The sequence below is a fragment of the Hemicordylus capensis genome, chromosome 4 (genome assembly GCF_027244095.1).
Source record: "Hemicordylus capensis ecotype Gifberg chromosome 4, rHemCap1.1.pri, whole genome shotgun sequence".
Lineage (NCBI taxonomy): Eukaryota > Metazoa > Chordata > Lepidosauria > Squamata > Cordylidae > Hemicordylus > Hemicordylus capensis.
In genome coordinates this window covers 127,569,727-127,587,342 of record NC_069660.1, presented here as the reverse complement: position 1 = coordinate 127,587,342, position 17,616 = coordinate 127,569,727, and the positions used below count along the sequence as shown (strand labels likewise).

At 44.4% G+C, this 17,616-nt stretch overlaps 1 long non-coding RNA gene across 1 annotated transcript in view; it reads left to right on the top strand.

The window, feature by feature from the left end:
* The first annotated feature begins 299 nt into the window (after positions 1 to 299).
* The window catches only part of LOC128322092 (uncharacterized), a 34,752-nt gene continuing 17,435 nt past the window's right edge, over positions 300 to 17,616 (top strand). The window contains exons 1-2 of the long non-coding RNA XR_008305517.1: positions 300 to 395; positions 12,660 to 12,736. This is a non-coding gene — a long non-coding RNA (uncharacterized LOC128322092). The remainder of the gene's footprint in view (positions 396 to 12,659; positions 12,737 to 17,616) is intronic.

Below are 17,616 nucleotides of genomic sequence, written 5' to 3'. Positions count from 1 at the left end.
CTGACCAGGGCTATGCCTGTGCACAAAATCCTGTACTGGGTGCGGCACCCACACAGGCAGTTCCTCATCCACTTAGCGCTATGTCCAGGCAATCTTGCTTCATACAAGCATACCTGTTACAAAGCAATCTTGTACACACTTAATTGGGAGGCAACCCCACTGGACTTCACGTGCTTACTTCTGAGTAAACATGAATAGGATTGTGCTGTGGCACTTGAAAGATGCAATGTTCCACTTAAGGTCAGATAGTTGTTGAGATGTGCACGGAACTAGTTTTGCTGGTTCAGTTCAAATCTGAACTGGATTCCAACTGACCCAGTCCGGTTCAGTGTCTGGCTGAACTGAGTCTGGTCCGACTACTGAACCAGGTCAAACCAGTTCGCGGGCCATTTCAGGTAAATGCTTGTAAAGGGGAATCCAGTAAGGGTCCCCCTTTGCAAGTAAAGTGACACTCCCTAGCCTAAGGATGGTGGGGTGGGGGAGATAGATACCTGAAGGCAGTTGGTGGTGGAGATAGCGGCGGAGGCTCCTTCAACACCCCCCCCCCCGCACCAGCCTTCCAAATGACAGCCTGGGCTGGGCCTACCTTTTCTTTCACTCCCCCTCCCGTCGTTAGGCTAGGCCCCTTTACAAATATTTACCCAAAGCTGCCCATGAACTGGTTCTTTAGAAGCGGGGTTGGTCCGGTTCAAATTTAGACCAGTACCCCCCTTTGGGGGGCCAGACCAGTTCGAACTCAGACCTCCCAAACTAGGCCAGTTCAATTCGAACTGTGGTTCAAATTGAGTCGGCTTGCACATCTCTAGATGTTTGTGTGTTTAAAGCCTGAATTTTGAGGTGGTGGAGGGAATTTTCGAGTCAGAAATCAGCAGCAGCCTTTTCATTAGCCTAGCCCCGCACACAAAGGAACCAGGTTGTGAAGCTCAGCTTCAGCTCACAATGCAGGAAAGCAGTTGTAAGCCTGTATTCACCACTGAATAAAACGGGAAAATGTAACGGAGAAAAGAAGATGTTTACTTTTTGCACACTAAAGGTGACTCTTTAGTGCTACTAACCCTGGTTATGTTCTTATATAATGGGCATATTTCTGAAACCTAATTTCATCAAATCATCATCCTCATCATCCTCATCATCCAACACCAACAATGATCCAGATGTTCAAGACTAGAAGATACTATGCTACCAAAAGTTCGAAGATGGGGGTGCCTTCACCTGAAAGCTGGTTGGCACCCAGCCAACATTGGAGCCAGCACACAACCACTCTAAACAGTTTTCACAGGAGCATGCATACCTCCACCTCCTGACTTTTGGCAGCAGAACTAACATTACCCAATCATGAGAGGTTGCAGGGTGCATGTGTATATTTCCTCCGGAGCTACCTTGGTGATCTGCAGAGGCAGGAGAGGTAGTGGCAGAAAAACATGGCTGCTTGATACAGCAGTTATGGGTATTGATCTGCCACCTTCTTCCCTTTGCTGCTCCTTCACCCTGTACACACACTCATGTACAGGTTCGGGCTGCCATTTCTGCTGGCACGAGCAACAGAACATACCAAAAAAAAATATTTGCTGTTCTGCTGTCTTTGGAGCATACTAGCTTCCACCGCCTTGCCTCTGGGCAGGTATCAGCATGTTTAAAAACAAAAGTTGGCAATAGGGTTGCTAACTATGGACTTTTATAGAGGACATGCAACTATTTGGGGGGGGGATTCTGTTTGTTTGTTTGTTTGTTTCGGAGGAGTAGAGACTATTTGGAAACAAACAACTTTTGCATTCATAAACAGCCCTGGATCAGGCCCAAGGCCTGTCTAGTCTAGGATCCTGGTTCACACAGTGGCCCACCAGGTGCCTCGGAGAAGCCCACAGGCAAGAGCTGAGGGCATGCTGCCCTCTCTCTTGCTATTGCTCCCCTGCAAGTGGTATTTAGAGGCATCTTGCCTCTGAGGCTGGAGGTATAGACACTAGACTAGTAGTTACTGGTAGACCTGTCCTCCAGGCATTTGTCTCAGCCCCTTTTAAAGCCATCAAAGCTAGTGGCCATCACCACATCCCATGGCAGAGAATTCCATAGATTAATTATACGCTGTGTGAAAAAGTACTTCCTTTTGTTGGTCCTAAATTTCCTGGCCTTCAGGAAATTATTTGCTGTGGTGTTCTGGGGAGTTCTGGGGAGCAGCGGGAACATTTTGTTCACACAGAACACTTTGACCCCATGAGCAGCTTCTCTTCCTGTCTCTTTCTCCTGCCGGCATCCTAGTGATGATCCATCCAATGGGGAAGCCAGAGGGGAAGTTCTGCTTCAGTGGCAGCTTGCAGAGCCATGTGATGCAATAGCACAAATAGGTGCAGCTTGCTTAAAGAGCTAACTTGATTCCGCTAGCTCCCTGTTAACTGAGTAAAAAGGCAGCTTTTAAAGTGGTGAATCTCTTCTATTTACCATGGGGAGGGCAACTGGCCTTATCCATCCCCAGCACAGCATTTCTTCAGTGGCTGATGCTGGTGTTACCATGCATTTAGTTTCAGATTGCGAGCCGCTTGGGAACAGGGGAGCATCTTATTTTTTTATTCTGCTTTGAAAACCACTATGAAACTTTTTGTTGAAAAGCTGCATATACATGTTTGTAGTCATAGAGAACAGCAAATGAGTGGGAGAGTATGCATGCATGCAGATGCAAAGAGGCTGGCTCAGTAGCTGGCTGGCTGCCCTGCCTCGAGCCAAGAGGTGAAGTTACTGGCCTGGCTAGGGAGAGCAGGCTGGGTGACTCTGGAGGAGGACAGCGGATTGCATGCATGGAAAACCTAACCAGGAGATGGGTTTACAGTTAAGAAGCAGGAGCCTTGAGAACTCAGCACCTAGACAGCAGACTGAGCAGACATACAGCTCACCTGGTCATCAGCTTCACAATGCTGAGCTGTATTTATTCTCAAATTATCCAATTTCCCCCCAAAATATGCATATATAATACCATGAAATATATGCAAATTTTATGCAGAGACTTTTGGGAGACTTTTTTGGGGTGAAAAGTGTCCTCTATTTCCACTTCTTTGGTGATGGATATCAATGTTTTTCACTATCTGGACCTGGCAAACCTAGTTGGCAATCCATGCCCCTCTTCAAACATTGTGTCAGCCACAAGGTCTCTCAGCCTTAGAGCTCTCTTTGCAATCTGAGAGATAACTATATGGGCCTTACAGGCCAATACTAACGTGCAGGGGGAGTGGGATGCTTAACCCTTTCTCTGCCCATTGCTGTGTAGCTCCAAATTACAGCCACTTTCCTCTTTCTTAAAGGTAAAGTGTGCCGTCGAGTCGGTGTTGATTCCTGGCACCCACAGAGCCCTGTGGTTTTCTTTGGTACAATACAGGAGGGGTGTACCATTGCCTCCTCCCACGCAGTGTGAGATGATGCCTTTCAGCATCTTCCTATATCGCTGCTGCCTGATATAGTTAGGAATCTTGAAAGAAAAAGCTTCAGGAGCAGGGAGCAACAGAAGAGAGCAAGAAATAGGGAAAGAGTTAAGAACACACCCTTCCATTTCCCTGTTTAAATCACCCTCAAAGCTGTAAAAAAAATAAAATGTGCCAGGTCTCTGCAGCATGCGCTTGATGTAACAAGCAATTAGAGCTTAAGAAAAACTGGATGAAAACAACATGTTCATTAATATCTTTTCCTGAAACCATGCATTTTACTTGGACTACCATTCTCTGTCATCTTCATGGGCTTGTATGCATCTCTTAATGAAGGAAAGTAGCCACAAACCTTTATTCACCTCTGAATAAAATGGAATGATGTAAAGTAGGAAAACCGATATTGACTTTGTGCACACAAAGACGAACCTTTAAGTGCCACGAACCCTGGTTAGGTTTTCATAATGTGGTCCAACTTTATGAAACCTAATTATATCAGCAGCAGCAGCAGCAGCAACAGTGATCCAAAGGAAATGTCTGTGGCAATTGCCATACACATAATGGTGCAGAAGGGAAGCAACTTGCATAGGGGGCAAGAGGCTGTCAGTTCGAATCCCCATTGGTATGTTTCCCAGACTATGGGAAACACCTATATCAGGCCGCAGCTGAAAGGTGCTGAAAGGCATCATTTCATATTGTGCAAGAGATGGCAATGGTAAACCCCTCCTGTATTCTACCAAAGACAACCACAGGGTTCTGTTGTTGTCAGGAGTCGACCCTGACTCGACGGCACAATCTCTCTCTCTCAAGATACTGCACAAATATTTAACTTATAAAAATGGTCTCTGTGACTGAAATTTAATTAACAAAGAGCTGATCCTTTCTTTTGTATAATATCACACAGTTGCCAGCTGAAGCTCTATTTAGGTCTATTTGCTAGTACAATTTTTATTCTGGGAACTGAGATCATTTTGGCAGTATCACTCACTGGTGTCCATAGAAATGATTTTGTTCCCCTCAAGGGATGGTCATTAGGATGTTGCTGGGACCAGCCTGTAACACAGAATGGTATTTGTTTACAGCAATTATTCTTTCTTCCAAATAGAAATAAGTGTGTGTGGGGGGGGGGATCTGAATTGTCTCACTGTGGAAAACAGTTGATATTTAATGCCACACATTTCTAGTTGTAAGATTTTGAATCCGCATTTCAGATAACCGGGATAAAGCTGAGACTGAATGCAGAAAAGCTTCTCTTGGGGTTTAGTGACTTAACAGCATGTACCCTATCATAACCTACAATTTCCCCCTTTCCTTCGTTATTGAAAGACAGCTCTGGAGCACAGAGGCATCAGGTATTCAAACATTTATGTAACACTGGAGATAAAATGTCAGTAGCAATATAAACAGTTGACTTGCAGCCTACACCACAAATCCTTGGGCATACAAGAAAGGAGTTAGCAAGTGTGTTGGAATTCCTGACATCGTAGAGTAGTTGCCCTTTCTTTAGTTAGCTCCTTAATAGCTGTAAACTGGACAGGAATTTACCTCATGCATTAAATTACTTGCGACTGAGACAATTAGAAAATGCAAACAATTAGTAAGATATCACATGCTCGCTGTGTTACTGTAAACTGACAAAAGCTCTTCCTAAGTGCCGCGTTGCCTGGATTTAAGGAAACGCTGCCCTCTTGTGCAGGAAAATGAAGCAACGGCAAGATTTTTCCTTACCAAAACTGTTCACTTCTCAACGGCTAACACAATTCAGTGGCTCAGTTCCCAAAACATATTTGTTTACAGAAGCACTGAAGCAGGGATCAGGAGAAATCTTGTTGTTGTTTGTTTGTTTATCATCATCATCATCATCATCATCATCATCATCATCATCAGTCTTATTATTTTTGTTTACACAGTCAGACAGGTGTTATTGACTTGTTTGTTTTATCCAGACATCAAGTCCTTCTCAAGGACCTGGGATGGCTGAATTTTATTATCAGTGTTGTTGCTGTTATTATTATAGATATTGCCACCGAATATAGGCTGTTCTCAGTAAAGTTGCTTTTTGTAATTGGCTGGTGGTGATTTCTGTGGCCCCTATGGTGTTGAGGTGCTCTTCAAGGTCTTTTGGAATTGCACCCAGGGCGCCAATTACCACTGGGATTATTTTGGTCTTCTTCTGCCACAGCCTTTCAATTTCAATTTGTAGATCTTTGTAGATGATGATGATGATGATGATGATGATTGTGCTTTTCAACAAAAAAAAAGTTCTCAACATGGCTTACATAGCAAAAGGAATGAGAAGACGGTTCCCTGTCCCAAAGGGGCTCACAAATATAAAAAGAAACAGAAAGGAGAGATTGGCAGTAGTCACTTGGAAGGAAGCCATGTTGGGCTGAATAGGACTAGTTGCTCTCCCCCTGCTAAATATAAGAGACGAGCCACACCTTTAACAGGTTACCAGGGTTCGTTCAGCTACTCTTCCCCTTTGCACTGGACTGTAAGGTAGACATGCTATTTTGTTTGGGGCAAGTTCCAGCAGTAGGATCAAAGCTGGTAGTCTTCTATGGGGAAACTGTATTGTTTTAATCAATGACTGAATCATAGGCACAACAGCAAAGCACAAACAGCTGAAGAACATTATCTGAATTAAATAGTGGAACAAAGTGGATCAGAAAGCAAAGAGCCAAATGAACAGTTCAGTTCTCCCCTTTTACACAGAATTAATTAATCACAATTAATTAATTAATTAATTAATTAAACACATTTGTCTACTGCCCAAAATGCAAGTCTCTGGTTAGTTTACAATAAAACAATAAAAACAATAAATTATGGCCATAACTGTTAACAAACAGGCGATATCTGTACCATGTTGCTTTCTTATAACTGTTGAGCTGGTGAACAGGAGGTAGGAAGCATCTCTTAAAGATTTGCAGCAAAACAGTTGTATTTACTGGCCAGCATCCTAATGCAGCATGGGCTCTACTTGAGATGCATGCTTGTTGTGGATGGGTCCAACTCAGCAGCACTGATCATGTGAGCGAGGGAGAGGATTTTGCCATCTCCCCTCCTCGCCAGAAGCTCTTTGTCGCTCAAATATATGTCTCCGAGGGCCATGCAACCCTCAGGACATACTTTATAGTGGCACAATTTACTTCCAGGGGAATGGGGAAACTGGCAAAAATTGTGCTCATGTGATTGTCACTACTGTGTTAGTCAGGAACTGTTAAGCAGCACCAGTCAGGATGTTGGCTGCTGCCACCAACAGCATAGTGTCTTAGTTGAAATTAGTCTTGCTGTAAGTAGCGGAAATGAAGGCCATTGTTTAAGTTCTGCAAAGTAAAAACAAAGAGGATGCAAAAAGGGATACAGACTCACTAGCTATTCTAGCTGATGTTAGCAGTAAGCAAGAGGGGGGTTGTTCAATCACCAGATTCATCTCTGTGAGAAAATGTAAGATGCACAAGTCCCAATGCAACTTCTTTCCAAAGGAATGAATATCCCAGTTTATTCCCTTAATACTGCTACTAAAGATGGCAGTCACTAGTACCATAGAATCAGCACAATCTATCACACTGATAGCAAGTCCTGGGTGTAGGCCTTGATGTTGTCCTAAAGGTTAAGTGTTCCATCGAGTCGGAGTCGACTCCTGGCGCCCACAGAGCCCTGTGGTCGTCTTTGGTAGAATACAGGAGGGGTTTACCATTGCCATCTCCCACACAGTATGAGATGATGCCTTTCAGCATCTTCCTATATCACTGCTGCCTGATATAGGTGTTTCCCATAGTCTGGGAAACATATCAGCGGGGATTCGAACCAGCAACCTCTGGCTTGCTAATCAAGTCATTTCCCCACTGCAGCACTAGGTGGCTACTCTGATGTTGTCCCAGTACAGCATTATTCTGCACCTGCAACTGGAAGCTTTTAGGCCAAATCTGAGGGCAAAAACTAAACAGGCTAGGCAGATTTCTGTTGGAAGTGAGATCCATAAAGTGGATGGCTTTTATAGCAGACCACAAGGGATGGGGAGAAATATGAAAGAAGGGCCCCGTTCAGGCATTCTTCTACTCATGGACATTATACCCAAGTACAATGTCTACAAGAGTGTGCATGCTACAAGCACAGTGTCTACAAGAACATGCGTGCCTGTAACTCCCTTACTGATTCAGCCTTTGACTCCACACCGATGATTACAGCATTTTATCTGAAGAGATAAATGCTGTACTTGTGGAGAGACCTTCCCATTAGAACACTGGGGCTCTCAAAGACGCTTTGCCTGTGCTCAGCATCATCTCTTTCATTACACTTGAACATGGGGAGGTGTTCCCTCAGATATAGTGGACCTACGCTGTTTAAGTTTTGATGTTGGGGGAAGAAAGGAAGACAAATAGGCCTGGTTCATAGTGCCTTCAAATGTTCTAAAGCAAGGAAAGAGGGCATGCTAATGAGTTTCAGTTCCTCTTCCCATGCATATTTAGAAGGTAAAAAAGGCAACTTGCATCTGATCCCCTTCTCAAGAGTGTGTGTACCGCAGACAAAGAGACATCAAGTCTCCCTGGAAGGAGATGCAAGGTCTGAGCTTTCTGTGTTCTAAACACATGTCATTAAAGGAGACACACGACTCACCTGAGCCCTCTACTTGCTTATTTAGAATATCAAAAGTCTGCGTATCCTGTAATTTCTGAACTAGCTAACAGAGCGCAGTCACATAATTCAGTTTATTTCAGAGCATGTATTTTCTGACGTATACCTATTCACATGACCCTGTGGGCGGGCGGCCTGTGGGTGGTGGGCTGACAATGTGTCCCAGCCTACAGAAATCCCACAACGCCCTGCATGGCGAGCACATTGCATTGGGGGATTCCCCCATGAGACAGGTGCTCTAGGGGCTGGTCTTTGTGTCTCTTTGGGCTGCGATCCCAGCAGCCAGAGGAGACACACGATCCCAGCAGCTGGGTTAAGGGCGTGCTCATGCCCGCAAGCTTGGCTAAAAGCTGGGCTTCAGAGTCGAGTTAGGCTGTGTGGGAGCACCAGGATCAGGAGCAATCCTGGTACTCCACATGAGCAGCCTGGCCCAGGCTATTCTGCTGGGCTGTTCTTTAGGTTTAAACCCATTTTTGTGTGAAAAGGAAAGAAGCCTTAACTATGAAAAAGGCCTGCAGCTTATCAGACTTGACAGACAGGTTCAGACTAAACAAGTGATTTCCCTTTTTCTTGTTCCTTTATGAGGTTGTTAAATGACTGTATTCTCACTGTCGGTGGCCATTGGTTCTTTAGTCTACTTGCCTTCTCATGGGGACACTTAGCAGAAGGCAACCAATGAAGGCGAGGGGAAATGTCATGATAAAATACACAGCTTTGCTTCTGCTTCTGCTTCATCTTTTTATTTTTTTAAACAAGCCTTTGGAAGCATTTAGATAAACTTGGGCAGGGGAGTGGGGTGTCCAGAATGCAAGCCTGTCGAATATTGTAAAATCTGAGTCAGGCTTATCCATGAGGACAAAGGAGAACTATGTGGTTTATTCTATTATGTTAATGAAATGGTTAATTCTATTGCCATAGCAACAAAGAACAGCCATGATAAAAAGCTAAAGGTCTCCACATAATGCCTGATACAAGGTCTCTAGTTCTAAAGCTGATTTTAGTAGCTACAATAGAAGTGATATGTGTTTTCAATATCATCTTAAGCTTTCATATCAAAACCTTCCAGCTTAATCCAATAAATAGACCAGTAGCATAAAGTGGCATATATGTTTGCACATTTAAAACCTGACAAAAGAGGTTTACCTCAACACAGAGGATCTGGAGCAAAAATGGGGAGGGCAGGAGGGAATTGTAGAAAAGAATACAAATGAAAATAAAATATTGAAAGTGAGGACAGCTGTCAAACACACGACCTCATACTAACTGCCCCAGAAGAGCAGAGATTGAGAGAGAATTAAATTAAATTAAGTTGCAGGGTTCCAGGATGGGGTGGGTAGGAGGCTGAAAAGGAGGAGAATTGGAGAAGGGACCATGGAGGCTGAATACTGAGAATGAGACCTGGCTTTAGATGTGTGAATAGTTAGAAGGGTTTTTGGGGAGAGCAAATGCAACTCAAAGTATAAGTAAACCTGTTTGGAGAGAGCAAATGTAATCTTATAGTTTAATTAAACCTTGAGGTCGTTCACATGACCAGGCAGGCGAGGAGGCAGGCAGGTGTGTGTGTGTGTCGGGGGGGGGGGAGCTTGTTAAACTCACCTTCCACCCAGACGGCCAATTTCATGTTGCTGGGAGCACGAGCACACTCCCAGACTATCCGCGTTGCATGCCTGCAGCCCAGAGCTCCGGAGGCCGGGATGATGTGTCCCAGCCTCCAGAGATCTGACGATGCACCGCACAACACACACGATGCATTGGGGGATTCCCCCAGGAGATGGGTCTAGGCACCCATCTCTGTGTCTGCGGGGGCTAAAACATAGCCCCAGCAAACACACAATCTGGTAGCCTGGGTTAAGGGAGCACTCGCACCCTTAGCCTCGGCTAACAGCTGGGCTACAAAGTTGGGCTAGGCAGTGCTGCCCTGCCAGGATCGGGCCCGAACCTAGTGGTTCTCATGTGCAGCCTAACCCAGGCTGGGCTTTCCTAGCCTGGGTTAGGCTGCATGTGAGAACAGCCTCCTGGTTTTCTAGCAATCTGAATCACATCCAATTCCTTCTGTGCGAAGGAGGAAACACGAGGGCAGTGCTTTCCTGTGTTAGCAATGTGCACGAACTTGAGCACAAAATAATGCACATTGCCAACGTGTGCATTTGTATAAAAACCTTGCATTTGGGATTGTGAGATTAACATTTCAAATCATGACTTAACATGATTAATATACATCAGCTACTAGATGTGTGATATTTACTGGAGCTATTCACACAACCTTTTGGGAGGGGTGGGTGGAGGAGAAGGCTGTGAAACCTTATCTTCCCCTCAGATGATCCTTCAGATGTTGTTGATAGTGCGGACTGGGCTCCAGAAAAACAACGCTGTGCCAGGCAGCACACAGCTCCAGAGGCTGGAATGACACGTCATGGCCTCTGGGTATCCCACAAAGCACCCACAACACATGCAGCCCAAGGAGGCAGATGATCCCAACAGCCGGGTTAAGGGAGCCCTTGCTCCCTCGACCTCAACTAAGAGCTGCACTTAAAAGTAAGATTCAGACAGGTGGGAATGCCAGGATCCATATAGATCCTGGTGTGATACATGAGCAGCCTAGACCAGGCTAGGCTGCTCGTAAGAAAACCCCCACTGCGAGAGAAATATAGTTGTTAGACAGGTATATCCTTAAATATGGATATGATTCGGAGGACTTGCCTATTTGTATGATAGTTTTCATTTCCTGTGAAGCACACACGTTTCTCTGTTGGGTTTGGCTTTCATTTACTAGAGCTGAATCCAGTTCTCATCTCCATTGGACTAAAATGTGTGATTATATAAGTGGCTTTTTGAACTGAGGGGGTGAAGTCACTGGTGCACAAGACTGATTGTTCATACGCGTTACACCCCCTGCTCCACCCCAGGTTTTCCTATCAGTCAAGTGATGTGGATTACTCAAAGGTAGTATTTGATACTGTGACAGTTTATTTCTGATGCAAAAGCAAACAGCATCTCTTGGGTTCAAGGATATTTCTAAGAGCTTGTTTCAAAAACATCACATGTAGTCAGCAATTTTTTTTTTAAACATTTTTGCCAAATAAAAAGTGAGTATGTTTAACTTGGGGAACAATGCCATGTTGGCTGCATTTGTGAAAGCTGTATTTTTCTTATATAGCTGGAAGGGTACAAAATCCCAGTGAGTCAAGTACGAGCAAGGGTTTTGACAGATAATAAATTAAGAGAAGATTTAGATTGTCGGTCTGCCAAGATACAGTGAGAAAGAGAGCTAATTCTGCCCATGTTAGAACAAACTCTAACATGAGTTGAGTTGAGCCCAATTAGTCTTCCTTCTCTTGAAAAGTTAAGAGTTAGTGAGTTCTACAAATACATAAATCCTAGTAATTAGTACCTGGTTCCCATGCATTCATCACTGTGATTTTTATGTTGTTTAGATTGTTATGTAATTTCCAAGGAAACCTTCTGCTCTTGCTAGCTGAGAAATCTGTGACTTCCTAGCAATTTCACCTGGTCCTGTCAATTTGATAGCTATGAATAGCTATCACAGTGCAGAAAGAGGATTGAGCTGATGAAGCTACAATGGCATCCTGTCTGAAGGAAGTCTGTCCTGATACATAATGTTTACCATTAAACATTAGGCATATAGGATCAATGATTCAGGGTGGCCGAACTGCCATTGGAGCACTAAACAGAGAAGTCAGCTTGATTAAAAGCCACACCATGTTCTCGTTCTCTTCGTCTTCCAATATAATGTGGTTGCATATTTTGTGTATTGGCCTTTTCTGTTGCTGTAGAAGCTAGGGGTGTGCACGGGACCAGCTGGCCTGGTTCGGTTCGAGTCTGAACTGGACGCGAACTGGACTGGGCCAGTTCAGTCTGGGACCCCCTCAAACACCCCCACCGGTTAGGTTCAGTCCGAGGGGGGGGGTGTCAGATTATTTTTCTTCCAAAAAATATTTTTTTAATCATTTACCTACTCTGGGGGACTTCTTCTAGGTGGCAGGGGGATCCTCGGGGGTTCCCCCTTCCCCCGCTGGCCTCCATGCCACCCTAACAGATGACCCAGGGCACACAGAGGCTCATTGCACAGGTGTGGTGGCCTCCAAAATGGGCACCGTGCTGGAGAGGCCGCTGGATGGCCAGTTATGGTGGCAAGGAGGCCAGCGGGGGGAGGAGGGACCCCTCACCACCTAAAGTCCCCTGGAGGGGGTAAGTGGTAAAAAAAATCATGGACCCCTAGTAGGGTTTAGTCAAAAGTCAGACTGAACAGGAGGTTGTTCGGTTCAACCCTGAACGGTTGAACACGTTCAACACTGAACCTGTTTGCACACCCCTGTAGAAGCTATGCACAAATGATTTCTTGGCTCCAGATGCCACAATTTGTGACAAACCTCCCTGCTGCTTGCATAAACCGGCAAACATCTGGGCAGGCGATATGACCGCCCAGCGACAATGAGAGGATCGTCTGCTGGGGAGGTAATCTTTTCGAGGCTTTCTGCCCTTGCCCCTTTGAGCGCTTCTCACAGGTCATGAGAAAGGGCTCTTTGCCCTTGTTTTTCCCAATGTAGAAAACAAACAATGCCATGTTAATCCTGAATTATTATTTCTGTCTAGATAAAAAGCCAGTGCCCGCTTGATATCCAGAGTGTGCAGATGCTTGTCCAGCTTTGACTCCAGATGTGGAGAAAAAGGTAGGAAGGATAATTTTCAGTTTATGTGAGACAATGATGGAATCTTGGGTCTAAAGGATATGTCTACCCTTAAAACCACTTTATACTTGTGGATTATCAGGAACTGTGAATCAAATTTCACTACTGAGAGCTCACTAACTCTCCTGGCTGATGTAATGGCTATCACAAATGATGGTTTCAAAGAAAGATTCTTGAGGGAGACTGTAGCCATCAGTTCAAATGGCTTTGTCTTAAGTGCTGACAAAACTAAGGAGAGGCTCCAAGGTGGAATTGGTTCCTCTACTAGAAACAGATTATTAACATCTTTCATAAACCTTTTTGCTAAAGAGTAGAGAACATCACATTGGAATCGAAGGATGATATGACAAAAAAGTTACAAGCTGGACTTTCAGTGAGGTATTGGAGGGTCCAGAAGCCTTTAAAGAGGACATATACAAGATCTGATTTATAGATGCACTTCCAGGATTAAATTTATGCTTTACCTTATACACACCTAAACTCTCTTACTCCAACCTATATGATTTCTGGTGGACTGCTTCCTAGCACTCCAAAGAATATCAGACAGCAACTCATCATACTGAGTCAGGCCTGAATCTTCCATGCTGTCCTGTTCAAAGTCTTTATGTTGTGATGTATTCTTCCCCAAGAGAAGTGAGCTGGTCTTGTGGTAGCAAGCATGACTTGCCCTCTTAGTTAAGCAGGGTCCACCCTGGTTGCATATGAAAGGGAGACAAGAAGTGTGAGCACTGTAAAGATATTCCCCTTAAGGGATGATGGAGCCACTCTGGGAAGAGCATCTGAAGGCTTGCATGCAGAAGGTTCCAGTTTCCTTCCCTGGCTTCTCCAAGATAGGGCTGAGAGAGATTCCTGCCTGCAGCCTTGGAAAAGCCGCTGCCAGTCTGTGTAGACCATACTGTGTAGACCTACGGTCTGACTCAGTATCAGTGGTGGCCCATGAATGCGCCGCTGGGGGGTGGCAGGAGGCACCTTTAAGAGTAAATGAATTCGGTGCTTACCTCTACTCCCGCCGCAAGTGAACGCAGTTTGGCGAAGCAGCATGCCACCCAGCAGCCCCGGCGGCGGGGAATCGCCTCCTCCACTCACCTGGCTGCTGGCGGGGGCTCGGCTCCGTGGAAGCCAGGTGAGTGGCGGAGGCAATTCCCTGCCACAGGGGCTGCTGGGTGGCACACTGCTTTGCCAAACAGCATTCAGGTGCGGCGGGAGTGGAGGTAACCACCAAATTCATTTACTCTTATAGGTGCCTCCCACCGCCACCCCAGCGGTGCATTCACGGGCTGGCACTGCTCAGTATATGGCAGCTTCCTATGTTCTTATGATTCTGTGAGATTAGATCTGGGACCCTCAGAAGCTTTCTGTACCACCTCAGGGGCAACAGTGGGAGCAAAAGCAACTAACACTGCCTTAGCTACCAAGCAGTAAAGCAAATACAATTTGTTTCCAGGGACATTGTCTTCAGCATCCTTGGAGTCAATGGAAAGTGTGTGTGTGTGTGTGTGTGTGTGTGTGTGTGTGTGTGTGTGTGTGTGTGGCGGGGCTGGGGGTGGAAGTAGGAACGTATTCCCATCCATCAATGAAGAATGCATCCCCAGAGAATGATGATCCTTCTCTGCCCTTGATTAGAAGTGCTTGCATTTCTTGTTGATCTTGGTAGCAAATGGTTCTACTGTCAGAACCCCCCACTCTCTGAATATTGGTATCAGATGAATCCAAGAGATGCTACATTCATGAATCTAGGAAGAAACAATTGCCTGCTGAGACAGTCTGCTTGTATTGTGTCTGCAGCTTGGATGAGTAGTGAATTGCTACAGGAGTAATCAGGACTGCCACTTTGCATAGTAATCCTGACACACTCCCCTCTATGCCAGTCTGGTGTAATGGTTAGAGTGCTGGACTAGGACTGGGGAGACCCGAGTTCAAATCCCCATTCAGCCATGAAACTAGCTGGGTGACTCTGGGCCAGTCACTTCTCTCTCAGCCTAACCTACTTCACAGGGTTGTTGTGAAAGAGAAACTCAAGTATGTAGTACACCACTCTGGGCTCCTTGGAGGAAGAGCAGGATATAATAATAATAATAATAATAATAGCAATAGCAATAGCACTTACATTTATATGCCGCTCTATAGCCGGAGCTCTCTAAGCGGTTTACAATGATTTAGCATATTGCCCCCAACATTCTGGGTACTCATTTTACCGACCTCGGAAGGATGGAAGGCTGAGTCAACCTTGAGCCCCTGGTCAGGATCGAACTTGCAACCTTCTGGTTACAGGGCGGCAGTTTTACCACTGCGCCACCAGGGGCTCATTAATAATAATAATAATAATAATAATAATAAAGAGGCCTTGAAGAATATATAAGGGACAGTGAAGAAGATGCACTTCAAATGGTCAAGAACGCGAAACTATTCAACACCAATGAAACAAATCAGGCCTACAAGAAAGAACAAGTCAAGAACCGAGCAGAAAAATGGAGAAATAAGCCCCTGCATGGTCAATATTTACACAATAGAAGTGGAAAATCAGACATCACCAAGACCTGGCAATGGCTTAAGAATGGCAACTTGAAGAAGGAAAAAGAGGGTTTAATACTGGCTGCACAAGAACAGGCACTAAGAACAAATGCAATAAGAGCTAAAGTCGAAAAATCCACCACAAACAGCAAGTGCCGCCTTTGTAAAGAAGCAGATGAAACAGTGGACCACCTGATCAGCTGTTGTAAGAAGATCGCACAGACTGACTACAAACAAAGGCATGACAAGGTAGCAGGGATGATACACTGGAACATCTGCAAAAAATACAAGCTACCTGTAGCTAAGAATTGGTGAGACCATCAAATTGAAAAAGTTGAAGAAAATGAAGATGTAAAAATATTATGGGACTTCGACTACAAACAGACAAACATCTGCCACACAATACACCAGATATCACTGTAGTCGAGAAGAAAGAAAAACAAGTCAAAACAATCAACATAGCAATACCAGGGGATAGCAGAATAGAAGAAAAAGAAATAGAAAAAATCACCAAATACAAAGATCTACAAATTGAAATTGAAAGGCTGTGGCAGAAGAAGACCAAAATAATCCCAGTGGTAATTGGCGCCCTGGGTGCAGTTCCAAAAGACCTTGAAGAGCACCTCAACACCATAGGGGCCACAGAAATCACCATCAGCCAATTACAAAAAGCAGCTTTACTGGGAACAGCCTATATTCTGTGACGATATCTATAACCATTGACAATTAAATTCTGGCATCCCAGGTCCTTGGGAAGGACTCGATGTCTGGATAAAACAAACCAGACAATAAGACCTGTCTGACTGTGTAAACAAGAAATAATAATGATATATTTATAATGCATGTTATCCATAGCAGTTGGCATGATCTTGCCTCTTATCAAGGGTAGAAAAGAAATCTTGCCAGTAACTTCAGGTAATTTATGTGGAGATGGCATTCTCTCTCTGACCACATTCCACTAACATACAGTATCTCTGACAATGGAGTCCCTAGCCCCTTAGTAAGGCATTTGATGTTATCTGAACTGTTGGCTTTGACAGCTGAAATGGCACACCTGGCACACCTCATACCACAAATAGATGATGTAGTATGAGTTACCACCATAATTACAATAGTACATTTGGTGGAATGTGAAGTGGTTTGGACTGATGATCCCTCTGATGATAAAAGTCATGGCAGTGATATTACTGCCTTACAGGAGTATGGTTAGGAGACCCAGCAAATATTAGATCTTCCTTATTGACTGCATTGGGTTGATGCAGTTGTGGATTGCCTTTTGGATGTGCATGCCCCTTTCCTGAGGCACATAAGCCTTTCTTGTGACTGAATCCAAATTCACTCCAATAAACTGAATGTTGTTGGCTGGAATTAGTTTGGATTTCTTTCCATCTAGAGTGATATTGAGTTGCTGAAGAAGATCTATGACAGTAGTCAAATACTGGTACAGCTGTATCTTGCTCCTGGAAGTTATCAACCAATTGTCAAGAAAAGGATAAATTGTTATGTTTTTACCTTAAGAATTCATCATTCATGGCCATGCATTTGGTGAACACCCTTGGGGCCATGGAAAGGCCACACAGCAATACCTTGCATTGATATATGTTCTCGCCCTCAGTGAAATTAAGACATCTCTTGTGCTGTGGTCTTATCTTGATAGAAATAAGCATCCTTTAGATATATAGCCACAAAACACTCTCCCCCTATCAAAAGAGAGAAGATACCTTGTATAGATATAATTCTAAAACTTTTGGTGATTATATCACCAAAAGTTAAAAGCAGTTAGCAACCTGAGATATAATATTGGTCTGAAGTCCCCAGCCATCTTCAGTATCTGGAAGCATCCTGAATAGAAGTCTTATGTTGCTTGGTTACTGGAATACGTTCTATCGCATCTTTCTCCAAAAGTATCTTGACTTCTTCTGCAAAGTAGGAGTAAGACGAGTGTGCTTTATGCCAGTAACAGGTGGATATGACTGCATCTCTATCCATACCCGTGCTGTACAATGTTAAGGATCCAGGAGTCTGCCTTTACGCCTTGCTAGTTTTTCTGGGAAAAGAGCAATAGGTTTTTGGATGGGAAGAGATGCAGTGGCTGTAGGATCTAAAGGAAGTTATAAGTAATTGAGGTGGGTTGTCAAAAGTGCTGTTTGCTTGCATCCATGGACTTTGATCTATTTGTTGACTGTACTTGCCTTTGAGGAAAACACCTCTGCTGCTGATGTTTTCAAACCCTTTCTCATGTCCTTCTTGTCATGTTGCTGTTTATAAAATTGTTTGAATTGAAGGATGGATAAGAATTACAGTGAAGCAGATTGTACTGACTCTGCTGGGTTGCTGGGTAAGTCATCCAA